Genomic DNA, 20,469 nt, shown 5'->3' with positions numbered 1-20,469 from the left:
CCTTTTAGCTAAGTAGCCCTCTGCAGTTAGAATCTATCAGGTTGAGGCCCCTGGGTGGCTCAGTGCGTTAAGCATCTGACTCTTGATTTCAATTCAGGTCATGATCTCATAGTTTGTGAGTTCAAGCCCTGCATCAGGCTCTGAACTGATAGTGCAGAGCCTGCTTGAGATTCACTCTTTCTGCCCCTCACCTGCGTGTGTTTTCTTTCTCTCTCTCAAAATAAATAAATACACTTAAAAAATCTGTCAGATCATCCTGTTCATTTTATTCAGTGCACTAATAAAGTCTCTATCTTATTTATATACATGTTTATTGATTGTATCTACCTAAAGGAATATAGGCGTCTTGAGACCAAACTGTCACTGTCTTGTCATCATTCAGGTAGGTACCTCTGAGCCTGGAGCCATGCCTGCCTTCTTACTTCCAATACTTAACAAGTACAGGAATAGGTGAAGACATTGCAGGATGGTATTAAATGACTAGGAATTGTTGGGACTGACGGTTTGAGATAATTAACACTTGTGGTTGCCAGCATGATACATACTGTTCACTAATCTATTCTGAGTTTATATAAATCTGTTTATTCAGGTATCCAATTTACAGTATGATAATGAGGTTAGAGACTTTACTAGTAAAAACTAAGACACAATTTAAAAGCCTTAAAGTTAGTGATTGCTTAAATAATTTGTGGAATATCCACATTGTATAATATTTTGTAGTCTTTAAAAATGTTCATGTAACTCTATGTTTTTTTTTTAATTTTTTTTTAATGTTTTTTAATTTATTTCTAGGAGAGAGAGAGAGAGAGAGACAGCGTGAGCAGGGAGGGTCAGAGAGAGAGGGAGTCACAGACTGAAACAGGCTCCAGGCTCTGAGCTGACAGCACAGAGCGCGACGCGGGGCTCGAACCCACGAACCGCGAGATCATGACCTAAGCGAAAGTCGGACGCTTAACCGACTAAGCCACCCAGGCGCCCCAACTCTATGGTTTTTGAATGAAAGAGGCCATCGTGTACTATTACATGAAAACATAAGACTGCAAAAAAGCATTTCTAATATGATGATGTTTTTAGTAAACATACACATAGAAGAAACCTGGAGAAATATATGAAAAAATATCAGCAATAGTTACATCTTGGTATAAATACCTATAAATAGCTATAAATAACTTTATCTGTCTTTCTGATGTCATCAGTGTTCTCAAACTAAATACATGCTGGACAGCTATTTTTCCATACTTAGCAAAATGGCCTGGGGCACCTGGGTGGCTCAGTTGGTTAAGTGTCAGACTTCAGCTCAGGTCATGATCTCATGGTTTGCGTTGTGAGTTCAAGTCCAGTGTGAGGCTCTGCGCTGACAGCTCAGAGCCTGGAGCCTGCTTCTGATTCTGTGTTTCCCTTTCTTTCACTCCCTCTCAGCCTCTATCTCTCACTCAAAAATAAGTAGAACAGGGGCGCCTGGGTGGCTCAGTAGGTTAAGAGTCTGACTTTGGCTCAGGTCATGATCTCACAGTTCCTGGGTTCGAGCCCCGCGTGGGGCTCTGTGCTGACAGCCAGGTCAGAGCCTGGAGCCTGTTTCAGATTCTCTCTCTCTCTCTCTCTCTCTCTCTCTGACTCTTCCCTGCTCATGCTCTCTCCCTCTCTTTCTCAGAAATAAATGTAACATTAAAAATATTTAAAAAATAAAACATTAAAAAAAAGAAAGATAGCCTAATTTGAAGACTGAGATGAAAACAAATTTTATTTTGAAAGAAGAAAAAAGATCATGTGGTGGCTGGACATTAATTTCTGTCATTTTCAGAAACACCTTTCTCAGTTTGAGTGTTTGGTCTCCAAGTAAACAAACAAACAAAAACCCTATGATATAATTTAGGAGGAAAAAGAAAATGAAAGAACTCCAAGAAGAGCATAAAAATGTCTAAGATTTTCCAGTTTTATTTTACTTTCTTTATTCTCGAGCATTATATACTAGGTCCCAGATTCTATCACTCCTTTCTTCTTTCATGTTTTCCAACCACTCTAGCATCTATGTCACCTTTAGGTTAATAAATCTGCGCAAGAAAATACAACTTCCCCTTGTTTCCTTCCATTAAATTTGAATGAACTACAGAGCAGCGCTGTGTTTGCAGTGGTTATAAATTTATATTCTTGGCAGCCGTGACCAAAAATCCAAAAGGAAAAACGGGGTGTGAAGGGTAGGAGTGGAAGCAGAAACACCTCCGAAGCAGGGTGACCTCTTCCCTTCCTTCCTTTCACGCTGCCAGAAGTCAAGACTCGGGAGGGACGACAGGGTGTCAAGGGAAGCTGGTCTTCTCAGGTCGGTCATTCCTCAGGGGCCAGTGGGGATTCTGCTGAGGCCTGATGCCAGGAGTAGTGGAACTTCGCTTTCATTCTTCGTAACCGTTCCTCTCCTAGTCACACATCCACCTACATATTTAGATAAGTAAGAAGTTATTTCAACAAAAATAGTCATAGCAATTCCAAATGAAGTGGAAAAAAATAGCAAAGTTTGATTCTGTTTTACCTTTATTTTTATAATACCATGAGCTGAACATTTTTTTAGCATGAGGGACATTGCATTCTCAGGGAAGTTAAGATTAAAATTAATACCTCAGCAACATAATTGAGGCTCCATAGGCTAATTTCAAATTGATTTGGGAAATATTGCCTTCACTGGGCAGAAAAGGGATGATGAATGTTAAATAGGACTCTGTCTGAGTTTTTGTAGTCCAAATGTTACTGCTTTCTAAAGCAATGACACTCACTCTTGAATTTTATCGTTAGCTATTTGTCTCCTAAATCAAAGTTTTGTGTTCTCAGTGTGGCAAACTTAGCATGACAACATTGCCATTCCTGTGTTCAGTGGAAAGTTGCAAAGGAAACCGCTTCTCAATTCTTTTCTCCTGTTTTTCACTGGGTCCTCGAAGTTTCCTGATTGGTTATCCTGTGACCCAAACCACCTCACTAGTGAAACCGGTCCAATTTGAGAAATAACAAAGGGTACTTCCCAACAACAAACAAGTCCAAATACATAATGGAGAGTTATGTCCATTTATGGGCAACTTTTCTAGCTTATTCTGGACCTATTACTAGGCAAAATAGAGGAACGCCATCACTTTCTGATTCACATACAGATTTAATTAGTGCACAACTGGGAGTCTGTTTCAAGTCATAAAAATGTTGGTAACTCATAGGAGGATATTTGTGAGCCAATTTAGAAGGTCTACGGTAAGTTTAACAAATATAATGAAACCAGTAACACCACCGACTAGTAAAGGCAAGGCTCCTGGCAGTCTTCTGTGACATGCACAAGTCTCCTGTGTGTTTGGGAATAATTACACTGAAAGTGATTTTATAAAATAAATAGTAATAATGGAAAGAGTTGAATGACTCCAAGCCTGCATGTCTCCCAGACCTTGCATTCTTCCCATCCTCAAGGGGGGCCACTTGTCCCCCACATTGACATTTGTTTTTCCCTTAGACTCCAGAAATAATAGTGATTTGGGTTGGGAAGTTAAAGAAACTCGAAGGACTAGATCCACACTATAGCAGCATACACCCTTCCTTTATAGTCTGTCCCTGACAACAAGCCTTCTACCATGTTCCAAAGAAAAACTCCTCCTCTTATCTCTCTAGCATGTAACTAATTTTCTGGATTATTCACAGAGTCAGAGCCCTTGTTTGGTGGCATGCCTAGTGTCCAGTACCTCAGTCCCTCTACTACAGTGTTCTACCTCTGTTTGCCTGCACCATTTTTGGTACTGCTTAAAAGCATTGCCATATTGCTATTACCCAGAGACCTGCCTCAGCCATTCCTGATGTTGCTTACCTCCTGCCTACTCAAGACTGAGTTTTGGTTACTTTTTCAAACCTGGTACATGTCGGAATGAAAATAGTTATTTGATGTTGACCCTTGAAGATGATGGGTTTCATGGCCATTTTGGTTATTGATTAAATTCTCCGGATGCAGTGTTCTGCTCCTTTTTTAAAGTTTATTTCTTTATTTTGAGAGAGAGAAGAGAGAGTAGGAGAGGCAGAGAGAGGGAGAGGGAGAGAATCCCAAGCAGGATCTACATTATTAGCACATAGTCCGATGTAGGGTTCAAACTCATGAGCCATGAGTCATTTGACCTGAGTCAAAACCAAGAGTCAGACCCTTAACTGACTGAGCCACCCAGGAACCCCAGTGTCCTGCTTTTTAAGAAGACTTTTCTCCAACTAACAAGCAGCTGTGGCAAGGAGTGGGTAGGTGCAGAGTAACAAATCCTAGGTCCTGGAGTCTGCCTTGTCAGTTAAAAGATGTAAGATCTGTCAAGGAACACTGGAGCTTCTCCTCTGAAGATTAGCAGTAATGGAAGCATTTTGGAAAATAAATCTTTAATACTCCTGGGGTAAACATTAGTAGGATACTAAAAGCAGGAATATATGCTCAAACAAGAAGGCATCCAAATCCTTGGCTGGTGGTATGGGCCTCCTCTTATCATAACTCCTATGAGTAGATCTGCCTATTGGCAGTTCTAAGAGCAAAAGATATAGAAGAGCATGAAAGGGAAATGGTAAAGTAACATAAATTTATATTTTTAAGTGATTAGGTAAAAATAAGTAATAAAAGAAAGAATAAAATTCAATTTAATAAGATAATTAAAATACCCAAGTATCAAAGAAGATTGAGAGTTTAAATACTATGTAAGAAAATTAATGAAATTTACAATAAAGAAAATAAAAGGTGAGATTCAATAGAACAGAAATTTAAATACATTAACATTACAATGGCTGCCATCAAGGAAACAAGAGATCATAGGTAGTGGCAAGGGTGTGATAAAAAAGGAACACTTAGGTGCACCTAGGTGGCCAAGTAGGTTAAGTGCCAGATTTAGCTCAGGTCATAATCTCACAGTTCATGACCTCTAGCTGAGCCCAGTGTTGGGCTCTGTGCTGACAGCTCAGGGCCTGGATCCTGCTTCAGACTCTGCTTCTCCCTCTCTCTCTGCCCCTGTCGCTTCACACTGTCTCTCTCTCTCTCAAAAATAAATACATATTTTTTTTTAAAAAAAGGAGCACTTATGTACTGTTAGAATGAATTTTAATTGGTCCAACCACTATGGAAAACAATATGGAGTTTCTTCAAAAAATTAAATACAGATCTAACATATGATCCAGCAATTCCATTTCTGGATATATACTCAAGGAAATGAAAACAGAATTTCAAACCATGTTTATTACAGTCTTATTCATAACAGCCAAGGTATGGAAAAAACCTAAAATGTCCATCAATGGATGAATATATATACTGGAATATATATAGTGGAATATACATAGTAGGATGTAATTCAACCACAAGACCGGAAGACATCCTGCCATTTGTGACAACATGCATGGAAATTAAGCACAAAATGTTAAGTGAGGTAAGTCAGACAAAGACAAATATTGTATGAGATCACTTACTATGGAATCTAAAAAATCCAAACTCTTAAAAACAGAAAGTAAAATGGTGGCTACCAGGAGCTGGGGAAAGGGAGGATAAGACAGATGTTGTTTAGGAGCACAAACATATAGTGAGTGGTAAATAAGCCATAGAGAACTAATGCATAGCAAAATGAATATGGATCATGTACTATAATCATCAAACTTACTGAAAGAGCAGAACTTAAGTATTCCAGCCACTAGAAAGAAAGGATAATTATGTAATGTGTTAGAGGTGCTAAATATCTTTACAATAGCAATCATATTACAATATATAAATGTATCAAATTAACATGTTGTACAGTTTGAATGTATACAATATTATCTATCAGGTATATTGAATTTAAAAAATTACACATATTGAATAAAATTTTCTGTATCTTCTTTTAATATATTAAAATATCAAAATGATTATGAGGAGTAAAAAATTAAATAGACATTAAAATGAGAGCAACAAAAAATAAAAAGCTAAAACTGAGAAGTAACAATCTGCTACAATATTGCAGAAAGAAAGTGTCCACGTGGGAATCAATGAGCAATGGTACACTACTCTATCTACAGCAAATTTGAATAGTGCTTCAAAGGAAATTCCGAATATTCTGTAAGTCTTAACTGCTTACATTAGAAAATAACCTTCACATAAAATGTGAGTACAATTCATATTATAAATTATTTACACTTAACATATTAGAAATGTAGTTTGTGGATCATTTCCTTGGAATTACAAATATTTAAACATCTTGAAAATATTGATCAAATATATTTGCAGAAAAGTTGTGTCAATTCATGTTTACACCAGAGTATATAGAATGCTCATCTCATTGTATCCTTTTTGACATCAGGTACTATCACAAATTGATTATTTTTATTTTTTTAATGTTTCTTTATTTTTGAGAAAGAGAGAAAGGGTGTGAGTGGGTAAGTGGCAGAGAGAGAGGGAGACACAGAATCTGAAGCAGCCTCCAGGCTCTGAGCCATCAACACAGAGCCCGATGTGGGGCTCAAACTCATGAACCCTGAGATCATGACCTGAGCTGAAGTCAGACACTTAACCAACTGAGCCACCCAGTTGGTTATTTATTAATTTGATAGGTAAAGATGGACATTGTGTACCTCAGACACTAGAAACATATACCAATTTTCTGTAATTCTTCAAAACCTGGATAGTGCAGCATTACAAACCTAATAAGCACAATCTTTCAAGGTACTTTAATAATCTTTATATACCTAGTTAATCAAATTTATAAATGAAATGATTCAGAATCTCTTCAGTATTTTAATCTTTTTACAAGAGACAAATCTTATACATAGCAACACAGTGATAATAGGAAAGGTGTGTAGGCCCAAATTATAGAAGTCTCACACTATGGTAAACACAACTATAAACATTTATATACACAGAACTTCTTTTATTATTAAATTTCCAGGGCACCTGGGTGGCTCAGCCCAACTTTGGCTCAGGTCATGATCTCATGGCTCAGACCCTAGAGCCTGCTTCAGATTCTGTGTCTCCCTCTCTCTCTGCCCCTCCCTTGCTCACACTCTGTCTCTCTCTCTCAAAAATAAAGAAACATTAAAAATTTTTAATATTTAAGTTCCAATTTATAAAAAACTGATCCAAAATTGAAGAATCTTAATACTAAAGTATTTTACTTTTTTTCTGTCCATTCAGATAATTTGCTAAGGAATCAGCTTGATCCTTTCAAGATTTGATTTAAACTTTGTTAGTCCAAGGGCATCTGGGTGGCTCAGTTGGTTAAGCGTCTGACTCTTGGTTTCTGCTCATAGTTCATGAGATGGAGTTTTGCTTCAGACTCTGTTGACAGTGTAGAGCATGCTTGGGATTCTCTTTCCTCTCATTGCCTCTCCCCTCCTCGCCCACATGTGTATGTGCGCATAGGTGCACACAATGTCTCTCTCTTTCTCAAAATAAATAAATAAACATTAAAATTTTCTTAGGCCAGGTTTAGATTAGCTCTTAATCTAGGGATAGGGTGAATCTATCAAGGCAATCTATGCCGTTGCCTTTCTGGGGTCTCCATTGAACATGTGGTGTGTTCAGCTAGTCTTTCCACCCTAATTATTCAGGACTCTCCCAACCAGCATTATGCAACCTCCAGAATGAGCTGCCTTGTAGGTAGGGGTCTTGTACTGTGGGTATGCAAAACTTGGTCAAACTAAGCCAAAATTTAGCCACTGATGTAAAGCAAACACTATGCTGATTTTCAGAATCCCTTCACTAAGCAGCTACCTTTTCAAGACTGAGAACTGGGAGATCATAAGGTCACAATGGCTGCTGTTTCCCTCCTCTTGGGAATCTTAGTCTCAGGCATGTATCATCCAGTATCTGAAACAGGTATTTCTTTTATTTTGTCCAATTCTATAGTGGTGAACAGCACAAGGGTAAGGCTGATACCAGTTACTTCATCATCCCCCCCCATACGGTACCCTAAATTGTCTCTTTCCTGTACTCTGAAGTTTGTGCTAAATGTGTGCTGAAAATTCTCACTCTGTTTTGTGGGTTTTTTAACCTCTTTTCATGTGTTTTATTTGTGTTGGGTTCTGATAAAATTTCTTGACTTATATTACAGTTGACTAATTGTCTCTTCAACTAAATCTGAAGTGCTGGTACACACTTAAGTTTTTATAATTTATTATATTTTTATTTAGGAGAAATTAATTTTATACCTACTTAGTTTTATAATTTCATGCTCCTGACATTTTTCTTCTATTTTTTAATTAAATAGGGTGAACAATGGGGCGCCTGGGTGACTCAGTCGGTTAAGCGTCCGACTTCAGCTCAAGTCATGATCTCACAGTTCGTGGGTTCGAGTCCCACATTGGGCTCTATGCTGACAGCTCAGAGCTTGGAGCCTGCTTCTGATTCTGCGTCTCTCTCCCTCTCTGACCCTCCCCTGCTCACACACTCTCTCTCTCTCTGTATCTCAGAAATATATAAAGCTTTAAAAAATTTTAAAAATAGGGTGAACAAGTATAATCTCTATGATAATTTTGCATTAAAATCCTTATAGATCTCTTTCTGTGTCTTTTGTTTCTGCTGTTTCTTTCTCATGGCATTTTTTTGTTGCTTTATGCTAGGATACTTTTTTCCTCTGAGCTATTTATTGCCCTAGGAATATTATTTGTTTTGATTTTTTCATGCGTTTAATAAATATTTATTTAGCCCTTACTATGTGACAGGTAATTCACTCCAATATAGCAGTGAACAAAGCAGACACAGATTGCATTGCTCGAGGCTCTTATATTCCATTGAGAGGAGAATCAATAAATAAGTAAATTATATACCTCTTGCTATACAAACACACTTGCATAGGTGCTTAAATTAATTTGTTACCTAGATCATAATTTGTGTTCATGGAAAAAAATAATTCAGGAGTAAAGTAGAATTGAAACAGTCTAATGGATAGCAGGATGGTCAGGGAAGGCCTCACTGAAGGATGAACACAAAAATGGCCTTATGTATTTCTGGGGGAATAGCACTCTAGTTGACTGAGTAGGGAATACAAACACAAGAATCTTGAAGCTGGAACATGCCTGGAGTGTTCAAGAAAAAGAGAAGAAAAGTATGGCTGAAGTTGACTGGATGTTCAAATTGCAATTGAGAGAAGCATCCAGGTCCATGGAGATCATCTTGTAGGGTGACAGGAAGTATGGGAAGTAGGGTATGTTTTCAGGCCAACGGATACTGTGAATGAAGGAGCTTAATCTTAAAGAGAAGACCCCGGGAGATGAAGTAACACTGAGGCTCGAGGCCCCGGATTCCACTTTCACTTAGATTTTGATCATGTGGTTGTTTATCATCTTACTAGCTCATTTATGCTTTTAACAAGAGTTTAAAAAAAATTATTCAGCATTTCTCACTGTTTCAGTCTGTTTTCTGCAGGAAACCAAGTTGCCAAACTTCTGGACCCATCTTGTATTTAAATGTGTCATTGATCTTTAAGTAATTGATAAAACATCCCATTACTCTTTTACTTCATGAGAAATAAATATTTTTGGAGATGCTTGTGATCTATGACCTGAACATTCCTTCTATTCTAGTCCTGCTCCCTCACTTCAACAATCCTTTGGGATAAAGTCTCTCCTTACTTCAGAAATTAATTAGTTAATCAAATATTTTCAGATCTGCCCTTAATGATGGTAAGCCTATTCCAGAACAACTTCTCACTGTGATGTCTGTGAATTACTACTGGGGAAAAGTCTAGAGACCCTGCCGCTCCGGTAACACTATTTACACATGGAACTCCCATGCAAGGGAATGGGAGGCTGGATAGGAGAGCAGTCCAGAGCCCAGAATCTGAAGCAGAGAGTATGGATTCAAGTTCTCACTCTATGACTCCTTTTGCTTCAAGTAGGCAAAGGTACTTTACCTCTGGAAATCTCAATTTCCTCATATGTAAAATAAGATTGTGAGAAATAAAGAGGCATCATGCCTGGTACACGGTAAGTGCTCAAGCAATGTTAGCCACTCTGTTAGGTTTCTATTGGTTCCAAATTACCACAAATTTAGTGGCTTAAAACCACACAGATTTATTTAGTTCTGTAGTTAGAAGTCTAAGGTAAGTCTCACTGGGATGTATCCAAGGTGTTGGCAAGGATGTGTTCCCTTCTGGAGGGTTTAAGGGAAAGTTTGTTTCTTTGCTTTTTTCAGCTTCTAGAGCCTGGCTGCATTCCTTCATTGGTGGTCACCTCCCACTTACTACAAAGCCACCGATGGCAGTTGAGTCCCTCTCCCACTGCTATGTCTTTGGTTCGCTGCAGCTGGGAAATATTCTCCACATTTAAGGACTCGTGTGATTAGATAGGGCCTTTAATTCTAATCCAGGTTAAACTTCCCATCTGAAGGTCCTAACCTTAGCACCCCTATCTCAAAGTGCTTTTTGCCATGTAAGGTGACATATTCACAGGTTTCTGGGGTCAAAATATTTACATTTTGAGGGGCTATTATCCTACCCACTGCAGCCAAGATTATTATTGTTTAAGTACAACGGCTGCAAATTTGAACCAAGCATAACCCATTTTATGCTTATTGCCGACATCCGGAGCATTAGCATGAAACAAACAAAATTTCCAAAGTGAGATTATGGTCTGACAAGAAAGGAGAAAGAAAAAGTGAAGTTATGAGGGTAGGGAATGTTAATCAAATCTTCCTCGTCTCCATCCCCCATTTATTCTGGAGTAACCAAAGTGTTTGAGGATGCAGTCCTTGCTTTCCCCTGCTCATTTGTTTCCTCAATCTTAGACTTCAGTTTTTTTCTAATTCTTTCTTCCTTTTATTGATAGATAACATTACGTCAGTTTCATTTTATACAATATGATGATGATTCTATATTTGTATGCATTGAGAAATGATCACCAATAGTAAATTTGTATTGAGAGAATATTTTATAAAAATTATTTGAGTTTGATTTCAGTTAAGTGTATGCCAACAGGTTAATCACAAATGAGATAGAGTTGAGTCAAATTATAATAAGCTAATTTGTTTGATCTTCAGTCGATTGATTTCACCTTTCTTTAAGTCCTCTTTTATTAACATTCACATTTTGGTTGTATGCTTTTAAATGTTTTCGATGAAGTTTTAGTGACATATGAAGAATTAAAGAATATTGCAAAGTTTTAGCAAGACACTGTGCTGAACAGGAGTTAAATAACATGGAACAGGACAGAATTTGGCTAATAGCACCACTGGAGGGGCCCAGAAGGAATAGCATATTCTCATTGAGTGTTTTTTCTAAACCATCTGTAGTCTTCAACCACATATATTTGGAAGTAAAAGAAGCTGCAGCACATGGTGAGTCACACAGTACCTGTCACCATGTCACCTTGCAAGAGAAGTCATTTAGAGAGAGCAAAGGGACCAACATCCTTTACATACTGATGATAACAGCTGGGTATATCCAGGTCAAAGCCGGGGTGGCAGAACAAGAGATGATACCACCACCTCTTAGGGGCCGGAAACTGCTAAATGTGTAATGTTACAGCCTCTGAAGGCTCACACTTTTAAATGTACTATTTTCAGAGCAAGAGACTTCTCTAGTACCTTCTCCTTGGAAGGAGACACACACACACACACACACACACACACATGAAAGCAGGCACACATGCATAACCCCAAGGCATAAATAAGTGTATAATGAAGCCTCATGCTCTATGCTTAGGTTTTCTTTTGATAATAATGTTGACAGCGTTTGTCCTTTAAGCACCCTATTTATATAATTATGAACAAATATACAGATTCATTTGTAAAATATATATGCTCTTCCTTCTAGTGCCCTTCTCACTCTGACAGTGACACTGAAACATGCTAAAAACAGTCTGCAAATGAAAGAAAGCTCATCCTTATGTTGTGTCACATGCTGAAAACCTAAATCTATGAACCCCCATCTTTGCGGAGCAGCCTTATTTGTGCTACTACTTGGATCAACAGACCGAAAGTATATTCAGGTTTAGGGATCTAGTCTGAGGGTATGGTGTCCTTTAAAAAACAAATAAAAATTTGGAGAGACAGGCAATATGGCAGCCATAGCAGAAATATAGATTTTTCAGTCCCCCAGAATAACCCAATAAATGAAAAAACTAGGTTAACAAAAAGAAACAAACAAAAATCAGTTTTAAATATCTTCAGTCAGACCACATGACAAGGTGTTCCACATGCCGAAAATACTTGGCTGGGTGAAACCCTTAAGAGCAAACATGTTTATGTGGTATAAAGATGAAGATGGAAAACAGGAAACAGACAAGGTGATATCAGAAGGCTCTGAGAGGCAGGGACCCCAGAAATTGATAAGAAGATGACACTCTTGAAAAGAATGAATTGGAAAGTATTCCCACAGCAAAGATATGCCAGAAAAATGTGCCTACAACACAGATGAAAGATGTAATCCAGTATTTTAAATATAGTTAATGGAATGTAAACAAATGGCATAAGCATCTGAAAAGCAATCTTCTATGTATTTGGTCATCATATTGTTAGTGGTAATATTATTATTGGTCTGATATTATTCAATGCAGTAGGATAAAGCAATAATGAAAAGAGTAAAAATAAATAGAATGGATACATTTTATATCTCAATAAATTTTAATGGTTCATTTCATTATACATATTGCATATATTCCATTTTCTAAACAAAAAATATAGGTGGAGAAATCAATATCAATTTAATTATTTCCTTTTTTCTTTTTTTTAAGTTGTTTAATGTTTATTTATTTTTGAGAGAGGGAGAGAGCATGAGCAGGAAAGAGACAGAGAGAGAGGGAGACACAGAATCCGAAGCAGGCTCCAGATTCTGAGCTGTCAGCACAGAGCCAGACAGAGCCTGAACCCTTGAACTGTGAGATCATGACCTGAGCCAAAGTCAGATGTTTAACCAACTGAGCACCCCAGGGCCCCCCCAGTTTAATTATTTTCTATAGTACACAGTGAATTGTGTACATTTGTAGTTTTGTAAATACACTAAAACCATTTAACTTTAAAAGATATCAGTTAGAGCATGATGGAAAAAGTTACTGTATCCTGAAAAGACACATCTATGCAAATTGCATGATTCTTCTCTTTAGTGTTATCTTTCTTAGGCTAAAGTATGTCTCAATTTTGGGTATATCCTAAACTGGAGGGAAAAGTGAAATCAACACTTACATTTTCAAAATGTGAGATTGTACATACACTGGAATAAGACTGGACATCTGAAATATTATATCACAACCATAGATTTGCTCTACCTTTCGCTTCTAAGTGCTTATGGCTTTGAATCTTAAGTTTTTTTTTACCTTTGGGGCACTGGTTAAGCATCCAAGTTTGGCTCAGGTCATGACCTCACATTTGTCAAGTTCAAGCCCTTCACTGGGCTCTCAGCTTACAGCTGAGTCTGGAGCCTGCTTTGGATTCGGATTCTGTATCTCTCTCTCTCTCTCTCTTTCTCTCACTACTCTCTCTTTCTCGGCCCCTCGCCCGTTTGCTTGCATGCTTTCTCTCTCTCTCTCTTAAATATAAAAAGCATTAAAAATTTTTAAAATTTTACTTTCTTACTTAGAATGGCCATTGGCTAAATGTAAATCTTAGAAGCAGAAGCACTGTTGCAATCAAATTTCAATGTAATTTCTACCTCCATTTAACTTTTTTGAATGTATTTTTTCTCACTTACTTGGCTGACTTTTAGTGTTTCAGGAATTCGTTTCCTTATGATCTCAGGGGGATTTTCTCATGTCAAAAGACAAAATTCTAACTTTTCTGATAGAAATAAAATAATATGAGATCTGGAATACAGAGAGAAGCATAATGCTTTGCAGGGTACTGACATAATCTTTCTTCCAGGAAAAATTCCTTTCAGATGTGACCAAAATCGGAAACATATTCTCTTTTGTCAGATAACACTACCCTACTAGATGAATGAGAAATAACATTCAAGATAACTTAGGGATAAGAAATACAGCAAAGACAATTCCAAGGACCTACATGAGCTCAGCTAGGTTGCTTCTTCCTGATTGTATTTCCCAAAGGCATGTTTGAGTTACAATTACCCTTAGAGATGGACCCCCACATTCTCCACATGGGAGAACTGAGACCCAGAAAGGCTGAATGACTTGTCCAAGCTTCTGGAACCAGAATAGAGGTCTCTGTGATTTTATTCCAATGTTCCTTGCACTAAACCATTCTACTTTCCATATATCCAACTCCTGCCTCTTTATACATCTTATGTAAGGAAATAATATTAAAAGTAAGTCAGGAGCTAGTGATTAGAATATCCACAATTATTTTCCAACTTGAAATGACATAGGCTATGCTGAAGTAAAGCAAAAATGAAGTAATCTTCAGAATAAAACAATGATACATTTATTTACATTTTGGTGTGGGATAACTAGAATCTAATGATTATAGGATTAACCATAAGATAAAACCCTTGCTTATGGGTTTAGACTAATTCACTTCCCCTGAGATGCAGCAATACAAGTATAAATGCTTAAAAATGGCTCACAGTAGCTGTTATTGCTCTAATATACATATATATGTAAATGCCATTTAAATATATACATATTTACCTATAAATATTCTATAAATCTCCACATTTATGAACAAAACCCTTATTCCTATTCCTACAGCATATACCCTATAGCACTCTGGTTAGGACTCTGCATAGAAGAATCAATAAATTCTTGTTACAAAGCAGTATGCCAGTAAAATCTAACCCATGAAAATGTTCTTCTTGAAAGTCCATAAAGAAATAGACAGACTTTTTGGAATAAAGATAATTTCTTGTGTATTGAAAATATTTGCGAATCACCCCTGTCTCTATCCAAACTGTGCCTTCATTCAATGAAATTGGCCTTCCATCCAGACCCTCATGATGATTCTGAGTTTCCATACTGAATGTTGGACCACTTATTGTTTTCATTTGTGAAACTAATGAAATTGGAGTAGTATATTCTTTGTTTCCAGGGAATTTGATACACAATCACAGTTTTTTTACTTTAAGAACACAATACTCCTGGGGCGCCTGGGTGGCTTAGTCTGTTAAGCATCCGACTTTGGCTTAGGTCATGATCTCGCGGTTCGTGGGTTCGAGCCCCGCATTGGGCTCTGTGCTGACTGCCAGCTCAGAGCCTGGAGCCTATTTCAGAGTCTGTATCTCCCTCTCTCTCTGACCCTCCCCTGCTCACGCTGTCTCTCTCTCTCTCTCCTAGAAATAAATAAAAATATTTTTAAAAAAACACTTTACTCCCAAAACCATGAAAGTCTTTGTATAGTAGGTATTTCCCCATGGCAAATTCATGCAAACTAGTATTTCTATGTAATTAAGCCTGAGGTTTATACTAAAAAAATGAATAGATAAAATAAGTGGTAGAAATGATGGGTGATATAAGTTGAACATGTTTGCAAAATCAAAATTATTCTTTAGAGTAAATGGAAAAACCCAGGCATGGAAAAATTTGTGTTCATTCAGAATATATTTTTTAGTGTCACTCAACAGTGATACTATAATCTTATAATTCCTACATTCCTTCAACATATTTGCATGCATGAAATATAAATCATAAATACTATTAATATAGTATTAATACATTTTACACTTAATTTTCTTTTCCCACTGGAAAAGCAAACATTTCTGATGATAAGGATACTTTTGCAATCATTCAGAATAATTTGGCACACAATTAATTACTGATCTAAAGATCAAATTATTAGATTTAATTTTAGAAATCCATATTACTCTAAATAAGCTTTGACTTCTTGTTTTTGAATAACACAATAAAAACTTGATGCACAGAAAAGCAGAGCAGAGTGAAAATGATGTTAGCAAGATAGCTTGGCAGCAAATAGCAATTCTCACTTAAGTGCTTTGAGCATCAGAGACAATCACACCTACCTAAAACCTAATGTTGAGTGAACACAAACAGACTACAAAGGGATTAAAATATTTTGAGTAAATATTTTAATTTTTGAGTAAATATGTGAGAAATATTTGCTGCCTAGAAATGTGAGCTGGGTCATTACAAAAATGAAGTTAAGGGCTTCCATAGTGACATCCCACATTTTTATCCTCACAAAACCAAATCTAACACCTAGTTTTCAATACCTTCCTGAATTAATAGCTGTGGATGGTCACCTCTGATGCAAGAGGAGATCTTAGAACAGAAAAAAAAAATGTTATTAATTGCTACAAGTAATAGGGATTATTGCTAAGAAATGTAGGTCATGTGATATAGTAGGTGTGAACATGACAGCCATTACTTATCTATCTGCATAGGAAATGAGTTACTAGTATCTCCTTTTCACATAAAATTATTTAAGAGAATTAAGCCTAATGCATTATTTATAATTAATTATTAAAAAAGTGTTGCTTAAGGCAAAATGATTTCTGAGGGGAAAAAACTTCCTTTAAATATATTTCTGCCTGGAAACATGAAATAATCTGAAGGGGAGAGTATTAGATAAATACTATTTTACTCTTTAATATTGTATAGTCTATATAAATCCAGTCATTTTCTCCCAGGTTTTTGTTCTATGCTTTAGAAGGGAAATGTACTTTCATTATAGTACCTTGGAAGAGTCTTAAGAAATTTTATTCAGACCACAAACAAGTATCTATTTCATCCATTGTATATTTCCCTCTTGTTCTCTACCTTTTTGTCTGGCATAATTTTCTGTACCTCCAAAATTTGGGACATACCCAGATGTTCGATCAAATTACACACAAAAGTAACTTTTGTATTTAAAGATAACACCATTGATCCCATAACTTTCAAACACTAAAATACCAGAGATTTGTTGCATTTCTTTATTTAAACCTTGATTGTTGGGGCACCTAGGTGGCTCAGTCGGTTAAGTGTCCGACTTCAGCTCAAGTCATGATCTCACAGTTCATGGGTTCGAGTCCTGCATCAGGCTCTGTGCTGACGGCTCAGAGCCTGGAGCCTGCTTCAGATTCTGTGTTTCCCTCTCTCTCTGCCCTCCCCCATTTGCACTCTGTCTTTCTCTCTCTCTCTCTCTCTCTCTCTCAAAATAAACATTAAAAATTTTTAAAAATTCAGTTGTTACTCTAATAAGTATTGCTCTTTAATTATTTTTTATTCACAATATTAGCTCTCACTTCTCCATATTTTTATGAACTTATCATGGTAACTATGGTACTAAAATGCTCCTCAGATAAACGAATAATTCTCTCCACCAAACTACTTCCTGGTTGAGGACAAAATAGGATTTTGCCTATCCCAAGCAGGGAACTTCGTATATAGTAAACATGATTAATAATTGTCGGATTAACTAAGTATAACTACCTAAGATAACTAAATAGACTCCTACAAGTGTACATAAAAGAGTCCACCTGCAGTGATATTTCTGATTATGATAGAATCTGTGTGGACAATTGAGTTGGCCACATCATCTTTGAGAAAGTGTGGAACTTGGGGGGATAAGAATTACCATGTGTTTTGACTCTTGTTTTTTCACACAAGTGGAATCTTCTAAAAATGTATATCAATGGTAATATTGAACAAAAAAATGAAAGAATCACAAAAGAATTATGCAAAAATTGTAGGTGTATTGTAACTGTGTCCAAAAATTGTGGACATAATTACACAGTAGCCAGCTTCAGACTAGTTGTTTGAAGACTTTGTGGACCTTAGATAATTTTTCAGTGCTGGCTGGTGACAACATTCTTTCTGCCTTCCTTTCTCCCTCAACCAATTCAGTAATTCCATTCTAGCCCCAGATGCCTGATCCTTTTAAGGGATTGGAGAATGAAAGGCAAAGAGCAAGCCCTAGGGCAATCACTTCAATTTGTCATCCCTTAGGCCCATCTGAGGATGATTCCCATAGAAAGAGGGAGAATGAATTAATATGCAGTGAAAGGGGTGCGTGTGTGTGTGTGTGTGTGTGTGTGTGTGTGTGTGTGTGTGTGTTTCCATTGATTCAACAGAGAGTTCTAAACAGTCTTAGTCTGATACCAGCACATTCTGTCACATAATCAGAATTAAGTTCATCCTAACCCCTCTTCTTTGGGTAAGTCAAATAACAGTCTGCTTACATTCAAACACCTAATTTTTCTATTCTATGAACTCCTGATAGTGTCCATAAGGGTGAATATTCATCCTTTTTTTTTCTTTTTTGGCAAATATCTCCTAGAGATCCCCATATCCCTTTAATGTCAGTTCAGCAACTTTCCTTATTCAATAAACGGAAAAGATCTCAGGGGAAAATTAGGCATAATCTTCCTGAAAACTGTCAAAAGAATAACAAAACATTTAAGGTCCAAAATTTCATTAGTCACTGAGCAAACCCCATCCATTCCAGGGATATCCTTTGTGATTCCTTCCTAGTTGGAAAGATGCAGATTCTGTGAGTGGCATGGCCCCAGCAGCCCCATCAAATTATGCCAGTCAGAGACCTCATGAATACGCACACAGACAAGAAAGAAAGGGGCATTTCCTTTCAGCCCCAGAAGATGGATCTCTAACTCGGTGCTTCCCACATGCTGATGTTTTCTTTCATTCCTCGGTTCTTAAACATAATAGCTTCTCATGGAACTTTCTAAATTAAATAATTCCATTTGAAATTCTCCTCATTTTACTGAGTTTTAATATATGGTAGAGACATTTGCAACTAAACATGAGAAAAGTCATACTTTACTACAAAACAGCCTTAAAGGTAGAACAGTTTAAATAATTTCTCTCTCTCTGCCATGGGACTGAACTTTACAACCTTGTCTTTTTGTGGGTAATTTAATCCAGCAAGTTTTTGAGTTTTGAACAACCCATTATTACATAGCTTGATGACAATCTTTATGTAGGTTTTTTTAAAAAAATATTTATTTACTTTGAGAGAGAGAGCACACAAGCAGGGATTGGCTGAGAGAGAGGGAGAGAGAATCCTAAGGAGGCTCCACACTATCAGTGCAGAGCTCAACATAGGACCCAAACTCGAATTGTGAGCATCGTGACCTGAGCTGGAATCAAGGGTTAGACGCTTAACCAGCCGAGTCACCCAGGTACCCCATATGGGTTTTATTTTCTCAAAGTAGAGTCAGCACACACATAACCTCTTATTAACTATACGTATTCTCTCCACTAATGTGCATAGACCATTTATTTCCTAAGAAGTGATATCCTTCCCACAAATGAAACCCAATTCATACTTTTCATCATAAAGTCTTAGGTTTGGATATTTTAAAAAACTGCTTGAACAGAAAAAGCCCTTCTTAACATTACCAGTCATGACAAAACATCCAGCCCTGATTCTTCCCACACAGTTCATCTCAAAGGGCACTAGTGGATGAAAAATGCTAGCAGATGGACAAGCTTTTTTGGATGGTGCTTTTTCTCTTTTTAAGTAGGAGTACAGCATGATCTGTTGCAGAAAACAAAAAGAAAGGGGAAAAAAAGCAACTAAGCACCTTTTCCTTCCCCGGATGGACCACAGGCATCTTTTGAGCATGTGCTTTTGTTTGCTAGTTCAGCTTTTCTACCAGGGGTCAGCAGTAGGTCATAAACAGAGTGTTGGCAATTTGTGCTAGGTGCTTTACAGAGTCCCTCCCTGTCCATTGGACTTCAAACTTAAATAAAAATTTGGAATAGTAAAGCCAAAAGTAATGTGCAAAATGAAAAAGCCAAAACTTTTTTTAAGCATCTGGTGTTAAAAAATTTATTGTGCAGATCAATTTTTACAATTCACTCCCTGCTTTTATTTCCATTTCTCTCTGTACACAAATTCATCATTTAGTTTATAAAGCATATTTTGAAGTGAGCCATCTTGTTTTGATCATGGTACATGGAAAAGGTAGACCAAGGTTTATAACCTCACCACAAATATTGGTCTCCTGGTACAAAACCAGACTTCTATTTTATTAACTCTTCACAGATATCAGAACAACAATGCTAAGAATACCTCAGGTATGGAGTAAAGATATGGCTGTAATGCTACTTGTTGCTGATTAAAAATTAATACAGCAGTAGTGAGGATGTGAAAAAAATTAGAACTCTCATACATTGTTGATGGGAATGTAAACAGGTACAGTTGCCTTTGAAAACAATTTGGTAGTTCCTCCAGATGTTAAGCAAAAAGTTTACAACCTAGCATATTTTGCTTTGTTTCATGTTGCATTATGGCACTTCAAAGGTACTGCATTTTTTACAAATTGAAGGTTTATGGCAACTCTACCTCAAACAGATCTATCGGTGCCATTTTGCCAACAGAATTCGCTCACTTTGTGTCTCTGTCAAATTTTGGTGATTTTCACAATACTTCAAACTTTTTAATTATTATATTTATTAGGCTGATCTGTGATCAGTGATTACAACTCACCGAAATGTCAGATCATGGTCAATATTTTTTTTAATTAAAGTATTTTTAAATTAAAAACTAAGTAAGTAAATAAATAAAGCATTTGTTATGAGAAATGATCTGGGTGAATGATCTCCCAGGAATAAGGAAAAGTTACAAACACAGATGAAGTAAACAAATATGTGGACTCTGATGATGAGTTCCCATAAGTA

Source organism: Hyaena hyaena, unplaced genomic scaffold, assembly GCF_003009895.1.
Source record: "Hyaena hyaena isolate Hyena2069 unplaced genomic scaffold, ASM300989v1 scaffold_716, whole genome shotgun sequence".
NCBI classification, from domain to species: domain Eukaryota; kingdom Metazoa; phylum Chordata; class Mammalia; order Carnivora; family Hyaenidae; genus Hyaena; species Hyaena hyaena.
Note: the sequence above shows the minus strand (reverse complement) of the source record.